The sequence below is a fragment of the Phyllobates terribilis genome, unplaced genomic scaffold (assembly GCF_046119375.1).
Source record: "Phyllobates terribilis strain yellow unplaced genomic scaffold, ASM4611937v1 Scaffold_2708__1_contigs__length_111604, whole genome shotgun sequence".
NCBI classification, from domain to species: domain Eukaryota; kingdom Metazoa; phylum Chordata; class Amphibia; order Anura; family Dendrobatidae; genus Phyllobates; species Phyllobates terribilis.
The window spans coordinates 1-22,409 of NW_027365465.1; the positions used below are offsets into that span (position 1 = coordinate 1).

Consider the following 22,409-nt stretch of genomic DNA (forward strand, 5'->3'; position numbering starts at 1 on the left):
TGGCTTCTGCAACTTTGAACATGAAAAATCCAATGAGGAGAAGAAAAGCAGAGCCAAAGAGTCCATCCCAAAATCCGACAAACAAGCAAAATGAACAAAAAACATTGAATTCAATTCTTTCTGATTTTAGAAACTGCATTAAAGAAGGGGTGCACCGGTCCTGGAGATACTGCAATACCAGGTCAATGCGTGGAGTGGACAGAGCAAGCTCTTTTTCCATCTCCCTGTTCTAAAAATCCATTTAATATATGGTCCCCAGATAGGGGACGTATCAGATATTAAACTGATAAGAACAGATTTTTTTTTTTTTTTTTTTTTTTTTTTTTTTTTTTTTTTTTTTTTCATTTTTCTTTTTTTTCCATCAGTCTAGTTACCCAGTTAACCGGCTATTCATTTCACTTTACGTGACTCATTAAACCTGTGGGTTAACTATCATCATATGGAAAAAAAACCTCTTTTAAAAAGAAATATAAACCAATTAACACTTACAATATGTATTCCATCTTGAAAAACCCCACAATTCTTCGGCTTTTCCCTCGCCCAAACTTTTCTTATCAAACAAGTAAACTATAAAAAGTCTAGACAGCAATAATTTAACTGTTTGATTAGCTGATACATTGCATTTCCTAAAAACAAGTAAGTTCCTTACATCCCAGATTGTTTCCTTTAGAACAGCGAAAAATATCCAGGTTAAACGACTATTCTTTTGTCTTAAAAAATCTTGTCCAATTATAATTAATTCATAATTGAAAAAATTAAAACCCATCAAAAAACACATCATGTCATTTAGAATAGCCAAAACCTCCTGTATGAACCCACAGTCCCAAAAAAGGTGTACTTGATCCTCTATCCCACCACATCCTTCCCTAGGACAAATCTCACTGACATTTATTCCTCTTCTTCTCAGAAGTGCTCTAGTTGGTAGAACTTCATGCAATGTTAACCAAATCACGTCAAGTTGCCTACCAGAAACCCCAACCGTTTTAAACAGTTTCCAGATTAAAGCAGACTGTGTCATATTCAAGAACGGAACCTGACATTGAGTTTCCTTCCCTCTAAAACTCTTTAAAATCTTCTCCTTATCAGGAGTCCCTAAGGATCCCAACCCCTGAGCTTCATAAAATTTCCTTATCGTCACATAATAAAATGGAATTATTTGAGACTTAGGCCTATTCAGACCTATCTTACACCAGCCCCATTTGGCCACCATCCAACCTGCTAAAAACTCCATCATCTCCGCTGTTCTCCCCCCCTTAGAAAGAGTCTTAAACACCAACAAAAGAGAATGCAAATTCAAGAAAAAATCCAAATTTGGGAAATCAAACCCCCCCATTTCTTGTCTACTCATGACTATTGATCTTCTAATCTTCTCCATTTTGGAAGACCAAAAAAACACAAAAAGTCTCCTTGTCATTCTTTTCAACCATAACTTCCCAGGCGGAAAAATAACACTTGTGTACAATAGTAGTGGCAAAATGACGGCCTTAATAACCAGAACTTTACCTTTCAGGGAAAGGCCACGCATTTTCCAAAAAGACAATTTCTTCTCAATCTTCTCTTCAACCACTTTAAAACTTTGCTTCCCCCTCAAATCTCTTTCAAAAGTTACCCCCAATACATTAAATTCATTTTTATGATCCACACCCTCTACTGTGACCATACTTTCCCTTCCAAAGTTGCATAACTGACACTTCCCCCAATTTACCCTCATTCCAGCTAAGGCACAAAAAATTTTCAAATGCAAATTGGCCCTATTTAAATCAGCCTGGGAACTACAGACTAAAACTACATCATCCATATACCCCAGCGATTTTACTTTACCTCCCCCACTGCCCGGAATAAAACAACCGTCAATACATTTATCTTTCTGAATATTTAACAACAAGGGTTCCATTATACACACAAACAAAACTGGAGACATTGGGCATCCCTGTCTAACCCCGGACCTAATCTTAAAGGACCGCCCCACATTACCATTAACTATCACCTGACTACTCACTTCTGCATATAAACTCTCTATTACCTTTAGAAGCTTAACTGGCAAACCAAGTTTAGCTAAAACAGAAAAAAGAAACCTATGCGACACTTTATCAAATGCTTTTTCCAGGTCAATAGATTCTAACAAAAGACTAAAATTATTATTATTAGCATAAAAGATCATATCCCTTAATAAAATTAAATTGTCAGATATTCTTCTACCTGGTACAGCACAACTCTGATGTGACCCGACCATATACTGTACAACTTGACTTAATCTATTTGCAACAATCTTACTAAAAATCTTATAGTCACAGTTTAACAAAGTAATAGGACGCCAATTTTTAATGTCCCGCTTATCCCCTTTCTTATGAATTAAAATAACCACCCCCTCTTTCATTGAAGCAGACAAACCAGACACAAAAACATACTGCATAACTTTACAAAATTGCTCCCCTACTACCGCCCAATATGCAGAATAAAATTCCACCGGGAACCCATCCTTCCCTGGGGTTTTCCCTTTGGCCATACTTTCCATCACTTGCCTAACTTCTTCTTCTTTCACCTCTGACTCCAGAAATTCATGCTCAGAAACCGGGACATTATTTTCAAGCACTTTACAATATTCCTTGATTTCTTCATCAGTAGCAGCATTATCTTTACTAAACAAAGCCTCATAAAATCCAGTTATTCCCTTTACCATATCTTCCCCATGCAACTCCCCTTCAGATGACAAAATTGAAGTAAAAACCCCTTTATTATTAAAACTCTTCTTGAAAAAATATCTTGAACACTGCTCATTTTCTTCTAAGTGCCTCACCTTGGACTGAAACACAATTTTCTTCCCCCTTTCCATCATCCCTTTCTTTATCCCTTCCTTAACCCTTTTCAACTCCTCCTCTACCCCAATACCCAAGTTTCTGAATTTATTTAAAGTGTCAAGCCTCCTCACCAAAGCCGCCTCCTCTTCTTTCTTCTTTCTAGCTCTTTCGTATCCCACTCTCTTGAAATAAGTAGCAAATTTCCCTTTAGCCCAATCCCACCATGACAAAATATTACTAAAATCTTTCTGCTTGACAAGACAATGATTAAAAAGACTCTTAAAACCCTCACCCACCTCTTCTTCTTGTAATAAGTCAGTGTTAAGCTTCCACAGACCTCTGCCAAAAGAAAACGAATCCATTATACTAAACTCCGCCCTCACCATCTTGTGATCAGAAAAGGTATTTGCCATATGACTACACTTAGTAATCTTCAACCCTTCAGATGCCAAAATAAAATCTATTCTAGATTTACACACCCCACTCTCTGCTATATATGTATGTTTTCCATCAACCTTAACCAAAGTACCTGCATCCTGATACCTAAGATCCTGTATTGCATCATTTAAAAACTTAGAGGAAATATCCAGCCGGACCTCCGAGGAACTCTCCCTATCTGACACAGATCTTATACAATTAAAATCCCCCGCAATCACTGTAAAAACCCGACCTGGCATAAAAAATTTCAAAGTTTCAAAAAAGGATACCCGTGCCTGTTTCTCAGCTGGAGCATATATATTAAAAATCCTCCCCCTCTCCCCCAAAAAATCAACCTCCAGAATAATAAAACGACCCGGTACAATAATCCTGAAATCCTGAACATCAATATTACTATTTCTAAGCAAAAAACCCACCCCCTCATTCCTAGTACTTGAACTTGGGGACCAAAAGGACTTACCGTGTTTCCATTCATCCTCCCTAGGGGATCCTTTTAAAGCACACTCTTGTAAACATATTATATCAGCATTTGTTCTACTTAAAAAATCAAAAATGTCTGCCCTTCTATTTTCTGCCCCTATACTTCTAACATTCAATGATGCTACCATCAAGCTCATAATGAAAAAAGAGATAACAAATCTCCATCTCTTATCCATCAGAATCATGTTTTCTTAACAAAACGACTTGTATCCTGAAATTTTTCGACAACCTGAGCTTCTAAATACATATTGACAGGCGAGCCAGGGGACCCTGTGTCCCCCCTGCTCCCTGAAGAAAGGATATTCTCTGTAGATAAAACACAAAAAGGGTTAGGGTGTTCAAACCTAGGTCTCTTGGAGACAGCGACCTCAGGCCCCTCCTCCAAACTCAACTCTAAAGAGGAACTCTGTCTCTGCCCGGGAGTCAGATCATCATCCGACTCACCAGGCTCAAACCCAGGTGCACTAATCGGACTCAAAACACTGCCCTCCAGCTCACCCACCACATTACTCATGTCACCCAACAAAACCTCCATCCCAGAATCCACTTCTGCCGAATGACTAATTCCCCCAATTACGGCCCCACCCGGAGTCTCCTGCAGGGAGTCTTCAAACTCATCTTCCAGAGTAGTATCCATGTGGTCTGACTCACTCTCCCCACTGTCGGAAGGGAGCCCCACTGCTGCGGCATCCACTCCCCCAGTTTGTACAAGTTGCTGGGTAATTCCTACTTCACCTGACTCAGCTGATGAACTCCCAACACCTGTTTTCCTCTGGCGCAGTTTCACCTCAGACTCCTCCACATTCAACTCCCTCCCCCTCCCACCACCATTTTGTACCACATGTGCATAAGAAAACAGACTCTTCCCATCCTTAACAGGACAATTCCTAGCAAAATGTCCCGACAGACCACACAAGTCACAAACCCTAACATGTGGACATGAGCCTGGCTTATGACCAGGGATTCCACAGTTCCTGCAAACCACACCCCTGTCACATTTATGCCATGTGTGCCCATATTGACCACAGTGACGACAAAACTCCATCTGTCCTTCAAAAAAGCAAAAACCTCTTTCTCCACCGATGGAAAAGGACGCTGGGGGGCACTTGTATCCACACAGGCTACCTTCTTCCTTCTTGAAAATCACAAAATAACGTCTCTTCCCGTTGGGCATTCCCCAAAAGTTTTTCATCTTCTCTCCCCCTTCAATATGTTCACAAAAGCGACTCAAATAAGCAGAAATTAAAGCGTCATTCACTCTAGGATTATACATGTGAACAATCAATTTCTTTTTAACTTGTTTAAACAAAGTCTCAACCTTTATCTTATCCAAAATAGGGTTATCACTATCTTCAATCTTCTTAACCGCATTCATACAGTCCAGTTCATTAAACAAGGTGAGGTCATATATACCTTGGCTTGGAAAATCCTGTAGGCAATCCACATCTTCCACTTTAAGATTCAGAATCCCGAAGATAACCTCCTCCACGATATTCTTCGTCCTTATTTCTGTCTTGAAACCAGGCAAAACCTGAAATCTGATTGTATCCTTGGCTCCTTGACCCGACATCTTTATCGAATCTTTGCGCCACGGAAAACGCCAACTCGTTTACCCAGGGTCCCCACAAGGAGGACCCCCGGAAAGCCCACCAACAAAGACCCAGCCGAGTTCCCCCAACCAGATCTTTGCCAAAAGGCCGAGAAGCGATAACCAGAATTGGTTTCAAACTACGGAGCCACCCAAGGATCCTAAAAAGTCCATTTGTGGAGATGAGCTCCTGGACTCCCGTTAAGAAGACATGTTGTCAACCTCTAGATCCCTTACATGCCTGCACTTTTCGGCTTGCTGCTGCTGCAATCCACGCGTTTTAGATCTGCATAACTCCACCTCTTTAAACACAGCACCTTCACCCCCTGCTGTTCCCACCCGCCTCAACACCGTTGGAAGGGAGGAGAACCAATTAAGGCGGGGGGTGGGGTGGAACGAGCAGCTGTCTACCCTTAGCAGGAGGGCTCCTGATTACATACCTCTCCTGCTGCTGCTGCTGCTGGCTGTCCAGCAGCAGACTGAAGGTGGCTGCTGCTGTGCACAGGTATATAAAGGCTCAGAGCCTATTATGACACGCGCAGCCAGCGTTCCATTGCCACATTCCATCTACTGCAGGCAGGATACCTGGCTGGCTGAATGTCGCTGAGAAGCTCACAGAGACCGCCATAAGCAACAGTTTAACAGAATGCCACAGACTAATCAACCAAACTTTTTGGGTTGGGTTCTCTTTTATAGTCTGCAGGCATTAAATGAAAGAAGTCAGTGTTCCAGCAGAAGGAGACAACGTTTCAGAAAAGGCATTGTAGCAAACCAAAAAAGAAATTTTAAGCGCAGCAGTGTAACCAGCGCACATACCTGTTAGCTCGGGTGAGTTTAAAAGGCTGCTGTTGATAACAAGGGCATTTGCTAAATAGATGGTGTGTGTGCAACAATATACTGAAAGGTCAATTATATTGTGCAGCTTATCTCACCACCTGTAGTTATTTAGGTGAAAGCTCCAAAATGCTTGCCTAATATGTCTGTTTATCCAAAAGGAAGTAGAAAGGGAGAGCTAGAAAGATAGCATTGCATCACATTACATGGCAATGCAATGCACAGTTGCTGAAGTTGAACCAAAATGAGCTTGTAATCTGGCTTCTGCAACTTTGAACATGAAAAATCCAATGAGGAGAAGAAAAGCAGAGCCAAAGAGTCCATCCCAAAATCCGACAAACAAGCAAAATGAACAAAAAACATTGAATTCAATTCTTTCTGATTTTAGAAACTGCATTAAAGAAGGGGTGCACCGGTCCTGGAGATACTGCAATACCAGGTCAATGCGTGGAGTGGACAGAGCAAGCTCTTTTTCCATCTCCCTGTTCTAAAAATCCATTTAATATATGGTCCCCAGATAGGGGACGTATCAGATATTAAACTGATAAGAACAGATACTACACTTGATCTTAGCCAAAAGGCCGAGAAGCGATAACCAGAATTGGTTTCAAACTACGGAGCCACCCAAGGATCCTAAAAAGTCCATTTGTGGAGATGAGCTCCTGGACTCCCGTTAAGAAGACATGTTGTCAACCTCTAGATCCCTTACATGCCTGCACTTTTCGGCTTGCTGCTGCTGCAATCCACGCGTTTTAGATCTGCATAACTCCACCTCTTTAAACACAGCACCTTCACCCCCTGCTGTTCCCACCCGCCTCAACACCGTTGGAAGGGAGGAGAACCAATTAAGGCGGGGGGTGGGGTGGAACGAGCAGCTGTCTACCCTTAGCAGGAGGGCTCCTGATTACATACCTCTCCTGCTGCTGCTGCTGCTGGCTGTCCAGCAGCAGACTGAAGGTGGCTGCTGCTGTGCACAGGTATATAAAGGCTCAGAGCCTATTATGACACGCGCAGCCAGCGTTCCATTGCCACATTCCATCTACTGCAGGCAGGATACCTGGCTGGCTGAATGTCGCTGAGAAGCTCACAGAGACCGCCATAAGCAACAGTTTAACAGAATGCCACAGACTAATCAACCAAACTTTTTGGGTTGGGTTCTCTTTTATAGTCTGCAGGCATTAAATGAAAGAAGTCAGTGTTCCAGCAGAAGGAGACAACGTTTCAGAAAAGGCATTGTAGCAAACCAAAAAAGAAATTTTAAGCGCAGCAGTGTAACCAGCGCACATACCTGTTAGCTCGGGTGAGTTTAAAAGGCTGCTGTTGATAACAAGGGCATTTGCTAAATAGATGGTGTGTGTGCAACAATATACTGAAAGGTCAATTATATTGTGCAGCTTATCTCACCACCTGTAGTTATTTAGGTGAAAGCTCCAAAATGCTTGCCTAATATGTCTGTTTATCCAAAAGGAAGTAGAAAGGGAGAGCTAGAAAGATAGCATTGCATCACATTACATGGCAATGCAATGCACAGTTGCTGAAGTTGAACCAAAATGAGCTTGTAATCTGGCTTCTGCAACTTTGAACATGAAAAATCCAATGAGGAGAAGAAAAGCAGAGCCAAAGAGTCCATCCCAAAATCCGACAAACAAGCAAAATGAACAAAAAACATTGAATTCAATTCTTTCTGATTTTAGAAACTGCATTAAAGAAGGGGTGCACCAGTCCTGGAGATACTGCAATACCAGGTCAATGCGTGGAGTGGACAGAGCAAGCTCTTTTTCCATCTCCCTGTTCTAAAAATCCATTTAATATATGGTCCCCAGATAGGGGACGTATCAGATATTAAACTGATAAGAACAGATACTACACTTGATCTTAGCCAAAAGGCCGAGAAGCGATAACCAGAATTGGTTTCAAACTACGGAGCCACCCAAGGATCCTAAAAAGTCCATTTGTGGAGATGAGCTCCTGGACTCCCGTTAAGAAGACATGTTGTCAACCTCTAGATCCCTTACATGCCTGCACTTTTCGGCTTGCTGCTGCTGCAATCCACGCGTTTTAGATCTGCATAACTCCACCTCTTTAAACACAGCACCTTCACCCCCTGCTGTTCCCACCCGCCTCAACACCGTTGGAAGGGAGGAGAACCAATTAAGGCGGGGGGTGGGGTGGAACGAGCAGCTGTCTACCCTTAGCAGGAGGGCTCCTGATTACATACCTCTCCTGCTGCTGCTGCTGCTGGCTGTCCAGCAGCAGACTGAAGGTGGCTGCTGCTGTGCACAGGTATATAAAGGCTCAGAGCCTATTATGACACGCGCAGCCAGCGTTCCATTGCCACATTCCATCTACTGCAGGCAGGATACCTGGCTGGCTGAATGTCGCTGAGAAGCTCACAGAGACCGCCATAAGCAACAGTTTAACAGAATGCCACAGACTAATCAACCAAACTTTTTGGGTTGGGTTCTCTTTTATAGTCTGCAGGCATTAAATGAAAGAAGTCAGTGTTCCAGCAGAAGGAGACAACGTTTCAGAAAAGGCATTGTAGCAAACCAAAAAAGAAATTTTAAGCGCAGCAGTGTAACCAGCGCACATACCTGTTAGCTCGGGTGAGTTTAAAAGGCTGCTGTTGATAACAAGGGCATTTGCTAAATAGATGGTGTGTGTGCAACAATATACTGAAAGGTCAATTATATTGTGCAGCTTATCTCACCACCTGTAGTTATTTAGGTGAAAGCTCCAAAATGCTTGCCTAATATGTCTGTTTATCCAAAAGGAAGTAGAAAGGGAGAGCTAGAAAGATAGCATTGCATCACATTACATGGCAATGCAATGCACAGTTGCTGAAGTTGAACCAAAATGAGCTTGTAATCTGGCTTCTGCAACTTTGAACATGAAAAATCCAATGAGGAGAAGAAAAGCAGAGCCAAAGAGTCCATCCCAAAATCCGACAAACAAGCAAAATGAACAAAAAACATTGAATTCAATTCTTTCTGATTTTAGAAACTGCATTAAAGAAGGGGTGCACCGGTCCTGGAGATACTGCAATACCAGGTCAATGCGTGGAGTGGACAGAGCAAGCTCTTTTTCCATCTCCCTGTTCTAAAAATCCATTTAATATATGGTCCCCAGATAGGGGACGTATCAGATATTAAACTGATAAGAACAGATACTACACTTGATCTTAGCCAAAAGGCCGAGAAGCGATAACCAGAATTGGTTTCAAACTACGGAGCCACCCAAGGATCCTAAAAAGTCCATTTGTGGAGATGAGCTCCTGGACTCCCGTTAAGAAGACATGTTGTCAACCTCTAGATCCCTTACATGCCTGCACTTTTCGGCTTGCTGCTGCTGCAATCCACGCGTTTTAGATCTGCATAACTCCACCTCTTTAAACACAGCACCTTCACCCCCTGCTGTTCCCACCCGCCTCAACACCGTTGGAAGGGAGGAGAACCAATTAAGGCGGGGGGTGGGGTGGAACGAGCAGCTGTCTACCCTTAGCAGGAGGGCTCCTGATTACATACCTCTCCTGCTGCTGCTGCTGCTGGCTGTCCAGCAGCAGACTGAAGGTGGCTGCTGCTGTGCACAGGTATATAAAGGCTCAGAGCCTATTATGACACGCGCAGCCAGCGTTCCATTGCCACATTCCATCTACTGCAGGCAGGATACCTGGCTGGCTGAATGTCGCTGAGAAGCTCACAGAGACCGCCATAAGCAACAGTTTAACAGAATGCCACAGACTAATCAACCAAACTTTTTGGGTTGGGTTCTCTTTTATAGTCTGCAGGCATTAAATGAAAGAAGTCAGTGTTCCAGCAGAAGGAGACAACGTTTCAGAAAAGGCATTGTAGCAAACCAAAAAAGAAATTTTAAGCGCAGCAGTGTAACCAGCGCACATACCTGTTAGCTCGGGTGAGTTTAAAAGGCTGCTGTTGATAACAAGGGCATTTGCTAAATAGATGGTGTGTGTGCAACAATATACTGAAAGGTCAATTATATTGTGCAGCTTATCTCACCACCTGTAGTTATTTAGGTGAAAGCTCCAAAATGCTTGCCTAATATGTCTGTTTATCCAAAAGGAAGTAGAAAGGGAGAGCTAGAAAGATAGCATTGCATCACATTACATGGCAATGCAATGCACAGTTGCTGAAGTTGAACCAAAATGAGCTTGTAATCTGGCTTCTGCAACTTTGAACATGAAAAATCCAATGAGGAGAAGAAAAGCAGAGCCAAAGAGTCCATCCCAAAATCCGACAAACAAGCAAAATGAACAAAAAACATTGAATTCAATTCTTTCTGATTTTAGAAACTGCATTAAAGAAGGGGTGCACCGGTCCTGGAGATACTGCAATACCAGGTCAATGCGTGGAGTGGACAGAGCAAGCTCTTTTTCCATCTCCCTGTTCTAAAAATCCATTTAATATATGGTCCCCAGATAGGGGACGTATCAGATATTAAACTGATAAGAACAGATACTACACTTGATCTTAGCCAAAAGGCCGAGAAGCGATAACCAGAATTGGTTTCAAACTACGGAGCCACCCAAGGATCCTAAAAAGTCCATTTGTGGAGATGAGCTCCTGGACTCCCGTTAAGAAGACATGTTGTCAACCTCTAGATCCCTTACATGCCTGCACTTTTCGGCTTGCTGCTGCTGCAATCCACGCGTTTTAGATCTGCATAACTCCACCTCTTTAAACACAGCACCTTCACCCCCTGCTGTTCCCACCCGCCTCAACACCGTTGGAAGGGAGGAGAACCAATTAAGGCGGGGGGTGGGGTGGAACGAGCAGCTGTCTACCCTTAGCAGGAGGGCTCCTGATTACATACCTCTCCTGCTGCTGCTGCTGCTGGCTGTCCAGCAGCAGACTGAAGGTGGCTGCTGCTGTGCACAGGTATATAAAGGCTCAGAGCCTATTATGACACGCGCAGCCAGCGTTCCATTGCCACATTCCATCTACTGCAGGCAGGATACCTGGCTGGCTGAATGTCGCTGAGAAGCTCACAGAGACCGCCATAAGCAACAGTTTAACAGAATGCCACAGACTAATCAACCAAACTTTTTGGGTTGGGTTCTCTTTTATAGTCTGCAGGCATTAAATGAAAGAAGTCAGTGTTCCAGCAGAAGGAGACAACGTTTCAGAAAAGGCATTGTAGCAAACCAAAAAAGAAATTTTAAGCGCAGCAGTGTAACCAGCGCACATACCTGTTAGCTCGGGTGAGTTTAAAAGGCTGCTGTTGATAACAAGGGCATTTGCTAAATAGATGGTGTGTGTGCAACAATATACTGAAAGGTCAATTATATTGTGCAGCTTATCTCACCACCTGTAGTTATTTAGGTGAAAGCTCCAAAATGCTTGCCTAATATGTCTGTTTATCCAAAAGGAAGTAGAAAGGGAGAGCTAGAAAGATAGCATTGCATCACATTACATGGCAATGCAATGCACAGTTGCTGAAGTTGAACCAAAATGAGCTTGTAATCTGGCTTCTGCAACTTTGAACATGAAAAATCCAATGAGGAGAAGAAAAGCAGAGCCAAAGAGTCCATCCCAAAATCCGACAAACAAGCAAAATGAACAAAAAACATTGAATTCAATTCTTTCTGATTTTAGAAACTGCATTAAAGAAGGGGTGCACCGGTCCTGGAGATACTGCAATACCAGGTCAATGCGTGGAGTGGACAGAGCAAGCTCTTTTTCCATCTCCCTGTTCTAAAAATCCATTTAATATATGGTCCCCAGATAGGGGACGTATCAGATATTAAACTGATAAGAACAGATACTACACTTGATCTTAGCCAAAAGGCCGAGAAGCGATAACCAGAATTGGTTTCAAACTACGGAGCCACCCAAGGATCCTAAAAAGTCCATTTGTGGAGATGAGCTCCTGGACTCCCGTTAAGAAGACATGTTGTCAACCTCTAGATCCCTTACATGCCTGCACTTTTCGGCTTGCTGCTGCTGCAATCCACGCGTTTTAGATCTGCATAACTCCACCTCTTTAAACACAGCACCTTCACCCCCTGCTGTTCCCACCCGCCTCAACACCGTTGGAAGGGAGGAGAACCAATTAAGGCGGGGGGTGGGGTGGAACGAGCAGCTGTCTACCCTTAGCAGGAGGGCTCCTGATTACATACCTCTCCTGCTGCTGCTGCTGCTGGCTGTCCAGCAGCAGACTGAAGGTGGCTGCTGCTGTGCACAGGTATATAAAGGCTCAGAGCCTATTATGACACGCGCAGCCAGCGTTCCATTGCCACATTCCATCTACTGCAGGCAGGATACCTGGCTGGCTGAATGTCGCTGAGAAGCTCACAGAGACCGCCATAAGCAACAGTTTAACAGAATGCCACAGACTAATCAACCAAACTTTTTGGGTTGGGTTCTCTTTTATAGTCTGCAGGCATTAAATGAAAGAAGTCAGTGTTCCAGCAGAAGGAGACAACGTTTCAGAAAAGGCATTGTAGCAAACCAAAAAAGAAATTTTAAGCGCAGCAGTGTAACCAGCGCACATACCTGTTAGCTCGGGTGAGTTTAAAAGGCTGCTGTTGATAACAAGGGCATTTGCTAAATAGATGGTGTGTGTGCAACAATATACTGAAAGGTCAATTATATTGTGCAGCTTATCTCACCACCTGTAGTTATTTAGGTGAAAGCTCCAAAATGCTTGCCTAATATGTCTGTTTATCCAAAAGGAAGTAGAAAGGGAGAGCTAGAAAGATAGCATTGCATCACATTACATGGCAATGCAATGCACAGTTGCTGAAGTTGAACCAAAATGAGCTTGTAATCTGGCTTCTGCAACTTTGAACATGAAAAATCCAATGAGGAGAAGAAAAGCAGAGCCAAAGAGTCCATCCCAAAATCCGACAAACAAGCAAAATGAACAAAAAACATTGAATTCAATTCTTTCTGATTTTAGAAACTGCATTAAAGAAGGGGTGCACCGGTCCTGGAGATACTGCAATACCAGGTCAATGCGTGGAGTGGACAGAGCAAGCTCTTTTTCCATCTCCCTGTTCTAAAAATCCATTTAATATATGGTCCCCAGATAGGGGACGTATCAGATATTAAACTGATAAGAACAGATACTACACTTGATCTTAGCCAAAAGGCCGAGAAGCGATAACCAGAATTGGTTTCAAACTACGGAGCCACCCAAGGATCCTAAAAAGTCCATTTGTGGAGATGAGCTCCTGGACTCCCGTTAAGAAGACATGTTGTCAACCTCTAGATCCCTTACATGCCTGCACTTTTCGGCTTGCTGCTGCTGCAATCCACGCGTTTTAGATCTGCATAACTCCACCTCTTTAAACACAGCACCTTCACCCCCTGCTGTTCCCACCCGCCTCAACACCGTTGGAAGGGAGGAGAACCAATTAAGGCGGGGGGTGGGGTGGAACGAGCAGCTGTCTACCCTTAGCAGGAGGGCTCCTGATTACATACCTCTCCTGCTGCTGCTGCTGCTGGCTGTCCAGCAGCAGACTGAAGGTGGCTGCTGCTGTGCACAGGTATATAAAGGCTCAGAGCCTATTATGACACGCGCAGCCAGCGTTCCATTGCCACATTCCATCTACTGCAGGCAGGATACCTGGCTGGCTGAATGTCGCTGAGAAGCTCACAGAGACCGCCATAAGCAACAGTTTAACAGAATGCCACAGACTAATCAACCAAACTTTTTGGGTTGGGTTCTCTTTTATAGTCTGCAGGCATTAAATGAAAGAAGTCAGTGTTCCAGCAGAAGGAGACAACGTTTCAGAAAAGGCATTGTAGCAAACCAAAAAAGAAATTTTAAGCGCAGCAGTGTAACCAGCGCACATACCTGTTAGCTCGGGTGAGTTTAAAAGGCTGCTGTTGATAACAAGGGCATTTGCTAAATAGATGGTGTGTGTGCAACAATATACTGAAAGGTCAATTATATTGTGCAGCTTATCTCACCACCTGTAGTTATTTAGGTGAAAGCTCCAAAATGCTTGCCTAATATGTCTGTTTATCCAAAAGGAAGTAGAAAGGGAGAGCTAGAAAGATAGCATTGCATCACATTACATGGCAATGCAATGCACAGTTGCTGAAGTTGAACCAAAATGAGCTTGTAATCTGGCTTCTGCAACTTTGAACATGAAAAATCCAATGAGGAGAAGAAAAGCAGAGCCAAAGAGTCCATCCCAAAATCCGACAAACAAGCAAAATGAACAAAAAACATTGAATTCAATTCTTTCTGATTTTAGAAACTGCATTAAAGAAGGGGTGCACCGGTCCTGGAGATACTGCAATACCAGGTCAATGCGTGGAGTGGACAGAGCAAGCTCTTTTTCCATCTCCCTGTTCTAAAAATCCATTTAATATATGGTCCCCAGATAGGGGACGTATCAGATATTAAACTGATAAGAACAGATACTACACTTGATCTTAGCCAAAAGGCCGAGAAGCGATAACCAGAATTGGTTTCAAACTACGGAGCCACCCAAGGATCCTAAAAAGTCCATTTGTGGAGATGAGCTCCTGGACTCCCGTTAAGAAGACATGTTGTCAACCTCTAGATCCCTTACATGCCTGCACTTTTCGGCTTGCTGCTGCTGCAATCCACGCGTTTTAGATCTGCATAACTCCACCTCTTTAAACACAGCACCTTCACCCCCTGCTGTTCCCACCCGCCTCAACACCGTTGGAAGGGAGGAGAACCAATTAAGGCGGGGGGTGGGGTGGAACGAGCAGCTGTCTACCCTTAGCAGGAGGGCTCCTGATTACATACCTCTCCTGCTGCTGCTGCTGCTGGCTGTCCAGCAGCAGACTGAAGGTGGCTGCTGCTGTGCACAGGTATATAAAGGCTCAGAGCCTATTATGACACGCGCAGCCAGCGTTCCATTGCCACATTCCATCTACTGCAGGCAGGATACCTGGCTGGCTGAATGTCGCTGAGAAGCTCACAGAGACCGCCATAAGCAACAGTTTAACAGAATGCCACAGACTAATCAACCAAACTTTTTGGGTTGGGTTCTCTTTTATAGTCTGCAGGCATTAAATGAAAGAAGTCAGTGTTCCAGCAGAAGGAGACAACGTTTCAGAAAAGGCATTGTAGCAAACCAAAAAAGAAATTTTAAGCGCAGCAGTGTAACCAGCGCACATACCTGTTAGCTCGGGTGAGTTTAAAAGGCTGCTGTTGATAACAAGGGCATTTGCTAAATAGATGGTGTGTGTGCAACAATATACTGAAAGGTCAATTATATTGTGCAGCTTATCTCACCACCTGTAGTTATTTAGGTGAAAGCTCCAAAATGCTTGCCTAATATGTCTGTTTATCCAAAAGGAAGTAGAAAGGGAGAGCTAGAAAGATAGCATTGCATCACATTACATGGCAATGCAATGCACAGTTGCTGAAGTTGAACCAAAATGAGCTTGTAATCTGGCTTCTGCAACTTTGAACATGAAAAATCCAATGAGGAGAAGAAAAGCAGAGCCAAAGAGTCCATCCCAAAATCCGACAAACAAGCAAAATGAACAAAAAACATTGAATTCAATTCTTTCTGATTTTAGAAACTGCATTAAAGAAGGGGTGCACCGGTCCTGGAGATACTGCAATACCAGGTCAATGCGTGGAGTGGACAGAGCAAGCTCTTTTTCCATCTTCCTGTTCTAAAAATCCATTTAATATATGGTCCCCAGATAGGGGACGTATCAGATATTAAACTGATAAGAACAGATACTACACTTGATCTTAGCCAAAAGGCCGAGAAGCGATAACCAGAATTGGTTTCAAACTACGGAGCCACCCAAGGATCCTAAAAAGTCCATTTGTGGAGATGAGCTCCTGGACTCCCGTTAAGAAGACATGTTGTCAACCTCTAGATCCCTTACATGCCTGCACTTTTCGGCTTGCTGCTGCTGCAATCCACGCGTTTTAGATCTGCATAACTCCACCTCTTTAAAAACAGCACCTTCACCCCCTGCTGTTCCCACCCGCCTCAACACCGTTGGAAGGGAGGAGAACCAATTAAGGCGGGGGGTGGGGTGGAACGAGCAGCTGTCTACCCTTAGCAGGAGGGCTCCTGATTACATACCTCTCCTGCTGCTGCTGCTGCTGGCTGTCCAGCAGCAGACTGAAGGTGGCTGCTGCTGTGCACAGGTATATAAAGGCTCAGAGCCTATTATGACACGCGCAGCCAGCGTTCCATTGCCACATTCCATCTACTGCAGGCAGGATACCTGGCTGGCTGAATGTCGCTGAGAAGCTCACAGAGACCGCCAGAAGCAACAGTTTAACAGAATGCCACAGACTAATCAACCAAACTTTTTGGGTTGGGTTCTCTTTTATAGTCTGCAGGCATTAAATGAAAGAAGTCAGTGTTCCAGCAGAAGGAGACAACGTTTCAGAAAAGGCATTGTAGCAAACCAAAAAAGAAATTTTAAGCGCAGCAGTGTAACCAGCGCACATACCTGTTAGCTCGGGTGAGTTTAAAAGGCTGCTGTTGATAACAAGGGCATTTGCTAAATAGATGGTGTGTGTGCAACAATATACTGAAAGGTCAATTATATTGTGCAGCTTATCTCACCACCTGTAGTTATTTAGGTGAAAGCTCCAAAATGCTTGCCTAATATGTCTGTTTATCCAAAAGGAAGTAGAAAGGGAGAGCTAGAAAGATAGCATTGCATCACATTACATGGCAATGCAATGCACAGTTGCTGAAGTTGAACCAAAATGAGCTTGTAATCTGGCTTCTGCAACTTTGAACATGAAAAATCCAATGAGGAGAAGAAAAGCAGAGCCAAAGAGTCCATCCCAAAATCCGACAAACAAGCAAAATGAACAAAAAACATTGAATTCAATTCTTTCTGATTTTAGAAACTGCATTAAAGAAGTGGTGCACCGGTCCTGGAGATACTGCAATACCAGGTCAATGCGTGGAGTGGACAGAGCAAGCTCTTTTTCCATCTCCCTGTTCTAAAAATCCATTTAATATATGGTCCCCAGATAGGGGACGTATCAGATATTAAACTGATAAGAACAGATACTACACTTGATCTTAGCCAAAAGGCCGAGAAGCGATAACCAGAATTGGTTTCAAACTACGGAGCCACCCAAGGATCCTAAAAAGTCCATTTGTGGAGATGAGCTCCTGGACTCCCGTTAAGAAGACATGTTGTCAACCTCTAGATCCCTTACATGCCTGCACTTTTCGGCTTGCTGCTGCTGCAATCCACGCGTTTTAGATCTGCATAACTCCACCTCTTTAAACACAGCACCTTCACCCCCTGCTGTTCCCACCCGCCTCAACACCGTTGGAAGGGAGGAGAACCAATTAAGGCGGGGGGTGGGGTGGAACGAGCAGCTGTCTACCCTTAGCAGGAGGGCTCCTGATTACATACCTCTCCTGCTGCTGCTGCTGCTGGCTGTCCAGCAGCAGACTGAAGGTGGCTGCTGCTGTGCACAGGTATATAAAGGCTCAGAGCCTATTATGACACGCGCAGCCAGCGTTCCATTGCCACATTCCATCTACTGCAGGCAGGATACCTGGCTGGCTGAATGTCGCTGAGAAGCTCACAGAGACCGCCATAAGCAACAGTTTAACAGAATGCCACAGACTAATCAACCAAACTTTTTGGGTTGGGTTCTCTTTTATAGTCTGCAGGCATTAAATGAAAGAAGTCAGTGTTCCAGCAGAAGGAGACAACGTTTCAGAAAAGGCATTGTAGCAAACCAAAAAAGAAATTTTAAGCGCAGCAGTGTAACCAGCGCACATACCTGTTAGCTCGGGTGAGTTTAAAAGGCTGCTGTTGATAACAAGGGCATTTGCTAAATAGATGGTGTGTGTGCAACAATATACTGAAAGGTCAATTATATTGTGCAGCTTATCTCACCACCTGTAGTTATTTAGGTGAAAGCTCCAAAATGCTTGCCTAATATGTCTGTTTATCCAAAAGGAAGTAGAAAGGGAGAGCTAGAAAGATAGCATTGCATCACATTACATGGCAATGCAATGCACTGTTGCTGAAGTTGAACCAAAATGAGCTTGTAATCTGGCTTCTGCAACTTTGAACATGAAAAATCCAATGAGGAGAAGAAAAGCAGAGCCAAAGAGTCCATCCCAAAATCCGACAAACAAGCAAAATGAACAAAAAACATTGAATTCAATTCTTTCTGATTTTAGAAACTGCATTAAAGAAGGGGTGCACCGGTCCTGGAGATACTGCAATACCAGGTCAATGCGTGGAGTGGACAGAGCAAGCTCTTTTTCCATCTCCCTGTTCTAAAAATCCATTTAATATATGGTCCCCAGATAGGGGACGTATCAGATATTAAACTGATAAGAACAGATACTACACTTGATCTTAGCCAAAAGGCCGAGAAGCGATAACCAGAATTGGTTTCAAACTACGGAGCCACCCAAGGATCCTAAAAAGTCCATTTGTGGAGATGAGCTCCTGGACTCCCGTTAAGAAGACATGTTGTCAACCTCTAGATCCCTTACATGCCTGCACTTTTCGGCTTGCTGCTGCTGCAATCCACGCGTTTTAGATCTGCATAACTCCACCTCTTTAAACACAGCACCTTCACCCCCTGCTGTTCCCACCCGCCTCAACACCGTTGGAAGGGAGGAGAACCAATTAAGGCGGGGGGTGGGGTGGAACGAGCAGCTGTCTACCCTTAGCAGGAGGGCTCCTGATTACATACCTCTCCTGCTGCTGCTGCTGCTGGCTGTCCAGCAGCAGACTGAAGGTGGCTGCTGCTGTGCACAGGTATATAAAGGCTCAGAGCCTATTATGACACGCGCAGCCAGCGTTCCATTGCCACATTCCATCTACTGCAGGCAGGATACCTGGCTGGCTGAATGTCGCTGAGAAGCTCACAGAGACCGCCATAAGCAACAGTTTAACAGAATGCCACAGACTAATCAACCAAACTTTTTGGGTTGGGTTCTCTTTTATAGTCTGCAGGCATTAAATGAAAGAAGTCAGTGTTCCAGCAGAAGGAGACAACGTTTCAGAAAAGGCATTGTAGCAAACCAAAAAAGAAATTTTAAGCGCAGCAGTGTAACCAGCGCACATACCTGTTAGCTCGGGTGAGTTTAAAAGGCTGCTGTTGATAACAAGGGCATTTGCTAAATAGATGGTGTGTGTGCAACAATATACTGAAAGGTCAATTATATTGTGCAGCTTATCTCACCACCTGTAGTTATTTAGGTGAAAGCTCCAAAATGCTTGCCTAATATGTCTGTTTATCCAAAAGGAAGTAGAAAGGGAGAGCTAGAAAGATAGCATTGCATCACATTACATGGCAATGCAATGCACAGTTGCTGAAGTTGAACCAAAATGAGCTTGTAATCTGGCTTCTGCAACTTTGAACATGAAAAATCCAATGAGGAGAAGAAAAGCAGAGCCAAAGAGTCCATCCCAAAATCCGACAAACAAGCAAAATGAACAAAAAACATTGAATTCAATTCTTTCTGATTTTAGAAACTGCATTAAAGAAGGGGTGCACCGGTCCTGGAGATACTGCAATACCAGGTCAATGCGTGGAGTGGACAGAGCAAGCTCTTTTTCCATCTCCCTGTTCTAAAAATCCATTTAATATATGGTCCCCAGATAGGGGACGTATCAGATATTAAACTGATAAGAACAGATACTACACTTGATCTTAGCCAAAAGGCCGAGAAGCGATAACCAGAATTGGTTTCAAACTACGGAGCCACCCAAGGATCCTAAAAAGTCCATTTGTGGAGATGAGCTCCTGGACTCCCGTTAAGAAGACATGTTGTCAACCTCTAGATCCCTTACATGCCTGCACTTTTCGGCTTGCTGCTGCTGCAATCCACGCGTTTTAGATCTGCATAACTCCACCTCTTTAAACACAGCACCTTCACCCCCTGCTGTTCCCACCCGCCTCAACACCGTTGGAAGGGAGGAGAACCAATTAAGGCGGGGGGTGGGGTGGAACGAGCAGCTGTCTACCCTTAGCAGGAGGGCTCCTGATTACATACCTCTCCTGCTGCTGCTGCTGCTGGCTGTCCAGCAGCAGACTGAAGGTGGCTGCTGCTGTGCACAGGTATATAAAGGCTCAGAGCCTATTATGACACGCGCAGCCAGCGTTCCATTGCCACATTCCATCTACTGCAGGCAGGATACCTGGCTGGCTGAATGTCGCTGAGAAGCTCACAGAGACCGCCATAAGCAACAGTTTAACAGAATGCCACAGACTAATCAACCAAACTTTTTGGGTTGGGTTCTCTTTTATAGTCTGCAGGCATTAAATGAAAGAAGTCAGTGTTCCAGCAGAAGGAGACAACGTTTCAGAAAAGGCATTGTAGCAAACCAAAAAAGAAATTTTAAGCGCAGCAGTGTAACCAGCGCACATACCTGTTAGCTCGGGTGAGTTTAAAAGGCTGCTGTTGATAACAAGGGCATTTGCTAAATAGATGGTGTGTGTGCAACAATATACTGAAAGGTCAATTATATTGTGCAGCTTATCTCACCACCTGTAGTTATTTAGGTGAAAGCTCCAAAATGCTTGCCTAATATGTCTGTTTATCCAAAAGGAAGTAGAAAGGGAGAGCTAGAAAGATAGCATTGCATCACATTACATGGCAATGCAATGCACAGTTGCTGAAGTTGAACCAAAATGAGCTTGTAATCTGGCTTCTGCAACTTTGAACATGAAAAATCCAATGAGGAGAAGAAAAGCAGAGCCAAAGAGTCCATCCCAAAATCCGACAAACAAGCAAAATGAACAAAAAACATTGAATTCAATTCTTTCTGATTTTAGAAACTGCATTAAAGAAGGGGTGCACCGGTCCTGGAGATACTGCAATACCAGGTCAATGCGTGGAGTGGACAGAGCAAGCTCTTTTTCCATCTCCCTGTTCTAAAAATCCATTTAATATATGGTCCCCAGATAGGGGACGTATCAGATATTAAACTGATAAGAACAGATACTACACTTGATCTTAGCCAAAAGGCCGAGAAGCGATAACCAGAATTGGTTTCAAACTACGGAGCCACCCAAGGATCCTAAAAAGTCCATTTGTGGAGATGAGCTCCTGGACTCCCGTTAAGAAGACATGTTGTCAACCTCTAGATCCCTTACATGCCTGCACTTTTCGGCTTGCTGCTGCTGCAATCCACGCGTTTTAGATCTGCATAACTCCACCTCTTTAAACACAGCACCTTCACCCCCTGCTGTTCCCACCCGCCTCAACACCGTTGGAAGGGAGGAGAACCAATTAAGGCGGGGGGTGGGGTGGAACGAGCAGCTGTCTACCCTTAGCAGGAGGGCTCCTGATTACATACCTCTCCTGCTGCTGCTGCTGCTGGCTGTCCAGCAGCAGACTGAAGGTGGCTGCTGCTGTGCACAGGTATATAAAGGGTCAGAGCCTATTATGACACGCGCAGCCAGCGTTCCATTGCCACATTCCATCTACTGCAGGCAGGATACCTGGCTGGCTGAATGTCGCTGAGAAGCTCACAGAGACCGCCATAAGCAACAGTTTAACAGAATGCCACAGACTAATCAACCAAACTTTTTGGGTTGGGTTCTCTTTTATAGTCTGCAGGCATTAAATGAAAGAAGTCAGTGTTCCAGCAGAAGGAGACAACGTTTCAGAAAAGGCATTGTAGCAAACCAAAAAAGAAATTTTAAGCGCAGCAGTGTAACCAGCGCACATACCTGTTAGCTCGGGTGAGTTTAAAAGGCTGCTGTTGATAACAAGGGCATTTGCTAAATAGATGGTGTGTGTGCAACAATATACTGAAAGGTCAATTATATTGTGCAGCTTATCTCACCACCTGTAGTTATTTAGGTGAAAGCTCCAAAATGCTTGCCTAATATGTCTGTTTATCCAAAAGGAAGTAGAAAGGGAGAGCTAGAAAGATAGCATTGCATCACATTACATGGCAATGCAATGCACAGTTGCTGAAGTTGAACCAAAATGAGCTTGTAATCTGGCTTCTGCAACTTTGAACATGAAAAATCCAATGAGGAGAAGAAAAGCAGAGCCAAAGAGTCCATCCCAAAATCCGACAAACAAGCAAAATGAACAAAAAACATTGAATTCAATTCTTTCTGATTTTAGAAACTGCATTAAAGAAGGGGTGCACCGGTCCTGGAGATACTGCAATACCAGGTCAATGCGTGGAGTGGACAGAGCAAGCTCTTTTTCCATCTCCCTGTTCTAAAAATCCATTTAATATATGGTCCCCAGATAGGGGACGTATCAGATATTAAACTGATAAGAACAGATACTACACTTGATCTTAGCCAAAAGGCCGAGAAGCGATAACCAG

The 22,409-nt window shown here is 43.8% G+C and overlaps 13 non-coding genes and 1 pseudogene across 13 annotated transcripts; all 14 read right to left on the minus strand.

Annotated features, from left to right (window-relative positions):
* Positions 1–144: 144 nt before the first annotated feature.
* On the minus strand, positions 145–315 carry LOC141246918 (U2 spliceosomal RNA; annotated as a pseudogene).
* Positions 316–6,540: 6,225 nt separating this feature from the next.
* On the minus strand, positions 6,541–6,731 carry LOC141246896 (U2 spliceosomal RNA). The gene has a single exon (XR_012310427.1). It is a non-coding gene; the product is annotated as a U2 spliceosomal RNA (small nuclear RNA).
* Positions 6,732–7,846: 1,115 nt separating this feature from the next.
* Positions 7,847–8,037, minus strand: LOC141246907 (U2 spliceosomal RNA). Its single transcript, XR_012310437.1, has one exon. It is a non-coding gene; the product is annotated as a U2 spliceosomal RNA (small nuclear RNA).
* A 1,115-nt stretch (positions 8,038–9,152) lies between these two features.
* On the minus strand, positions 9,153–9,343 carry LOC141246932 (U2 spliceosomal RNA). The gene has a single exon (XR_012310453.1). It is a non-coding gene; the product is annotated as a U2 spliceosomal RNA (small nuclear RNA).
* A 1,115-nt stretch (positions 9,344–10,458) lies between these two features.
* Positions 10,459–10,649, minus strand: LOC141246944 (U2 spliceosomal RNA). Its single transcript, XR_012310464.1, has one exon. It is a non-coding gene; the product is annotated as a U2 spliceosomal RNA (small nuclear RNA).
* A 1,115-nt stretch (positions 10,650–11,764) lies between these two features.
* Positions 11,765–11,955, minus strand: LOC141246956 (U2 spliceosomal RNA). Its single transcript, XR_012310475.1, has one exon. It is a non-coding gene; the product is annotated as a U2 spliceosomal RNA (small nuclear RNA).
* Positions 11,956–13,070: 1,115 nt separating this feature from the next.
* On the minus strand, positions 13,071–13,261 carry LOC141246968 (U2 spliceosomal RNA). Its single transcript, XR_012310486.1, has one exon. It is a non-coding gene; the product is annotated as a U2 spliceosomal RNA (small nuclear RNA).
* Positions 13,262–14,376: 1,115 nt separating this feature from the next.
* LOC141246903 (U2 spliceosomal RNA) lies at positions 14,377–14,567 on the minus strand. Its single transcript, XR_012310433.1, has one exon. It is a non-coding gene; the product is annotated as a U2 spliceosomal RNA (small nuclear RNA).
* Positions 14,568–15,682: 1,115 nt separating this feature from the next.
* LOC141246910 (U2 spliceosomal RNA) lies at positions 15,683–15,873 on the minus strand. Its single transcript, XR_012310440.1, has one exon. It is a non-coding gene; the product is annotated as a U2 spliceosomal RNA (small nuclear RNA).
* Positions 15,874–16,988: 1,115 nt separating this feature from the next.
* On the minus strand, positions 16,989–17,179 carry LOC141246906 (U2 spliceosomal RNA). Its single transcript, XR_012310436.1, has one exon. It is a non-coding gene; the product is annotated as a U2 spliceosomal RNA (small nuclear RNA).
* A 1,115-nt stretch (positions 17,180–18,294) lies between these two features.
* Positions 18,295–18,485, minus strand: LOC141246914 (U2 spliceosomal RNA). The gene has a single exon (XR_012310443.1). It is a non-coding gene; the product is annotated as a U2 spliceosomal RNA (small nuclear RNA).
* Positions 18,486–19,600: 1,115 nt separating this feature from the next.
* LOC141246924 (U2 spliceosomal RNA) lies at positions 19,601–19,791 on the minus strand. Its single transcript, XR_012310445.1, has one exon. It is a non-coding gene; the product is annotated as a U2 spliceosomal RNA (small nuclear RNA).
* Positions 19,792–20,906: 1,115 nt separating this feature from the next.
* On the minus strand, positions 20,907–21,097 carry LOC141246925 (U2 spliceosomal RNA). Its single transcript, XR_012310446.1, has one exon. It is a non-coding gene; the product is annotated as a U2 spliceosomal RNA (small nuclear RNA).
* A 1,115-nt stretch (positions 21,098–22,212) lies between these two features.
* On the minus strand, positions 22,213–22,403 carry LOC141246926 (U2 spliceosomal RNA). The gene has a single exon (XR_012310447.1). It is a non-coding gene; the product is annotated as a U2 spliceosomal RNA (small nuclear RNA).
* Between the last annotated feature and the right edge of the window lie 6 nt (positions 22,404–22,409).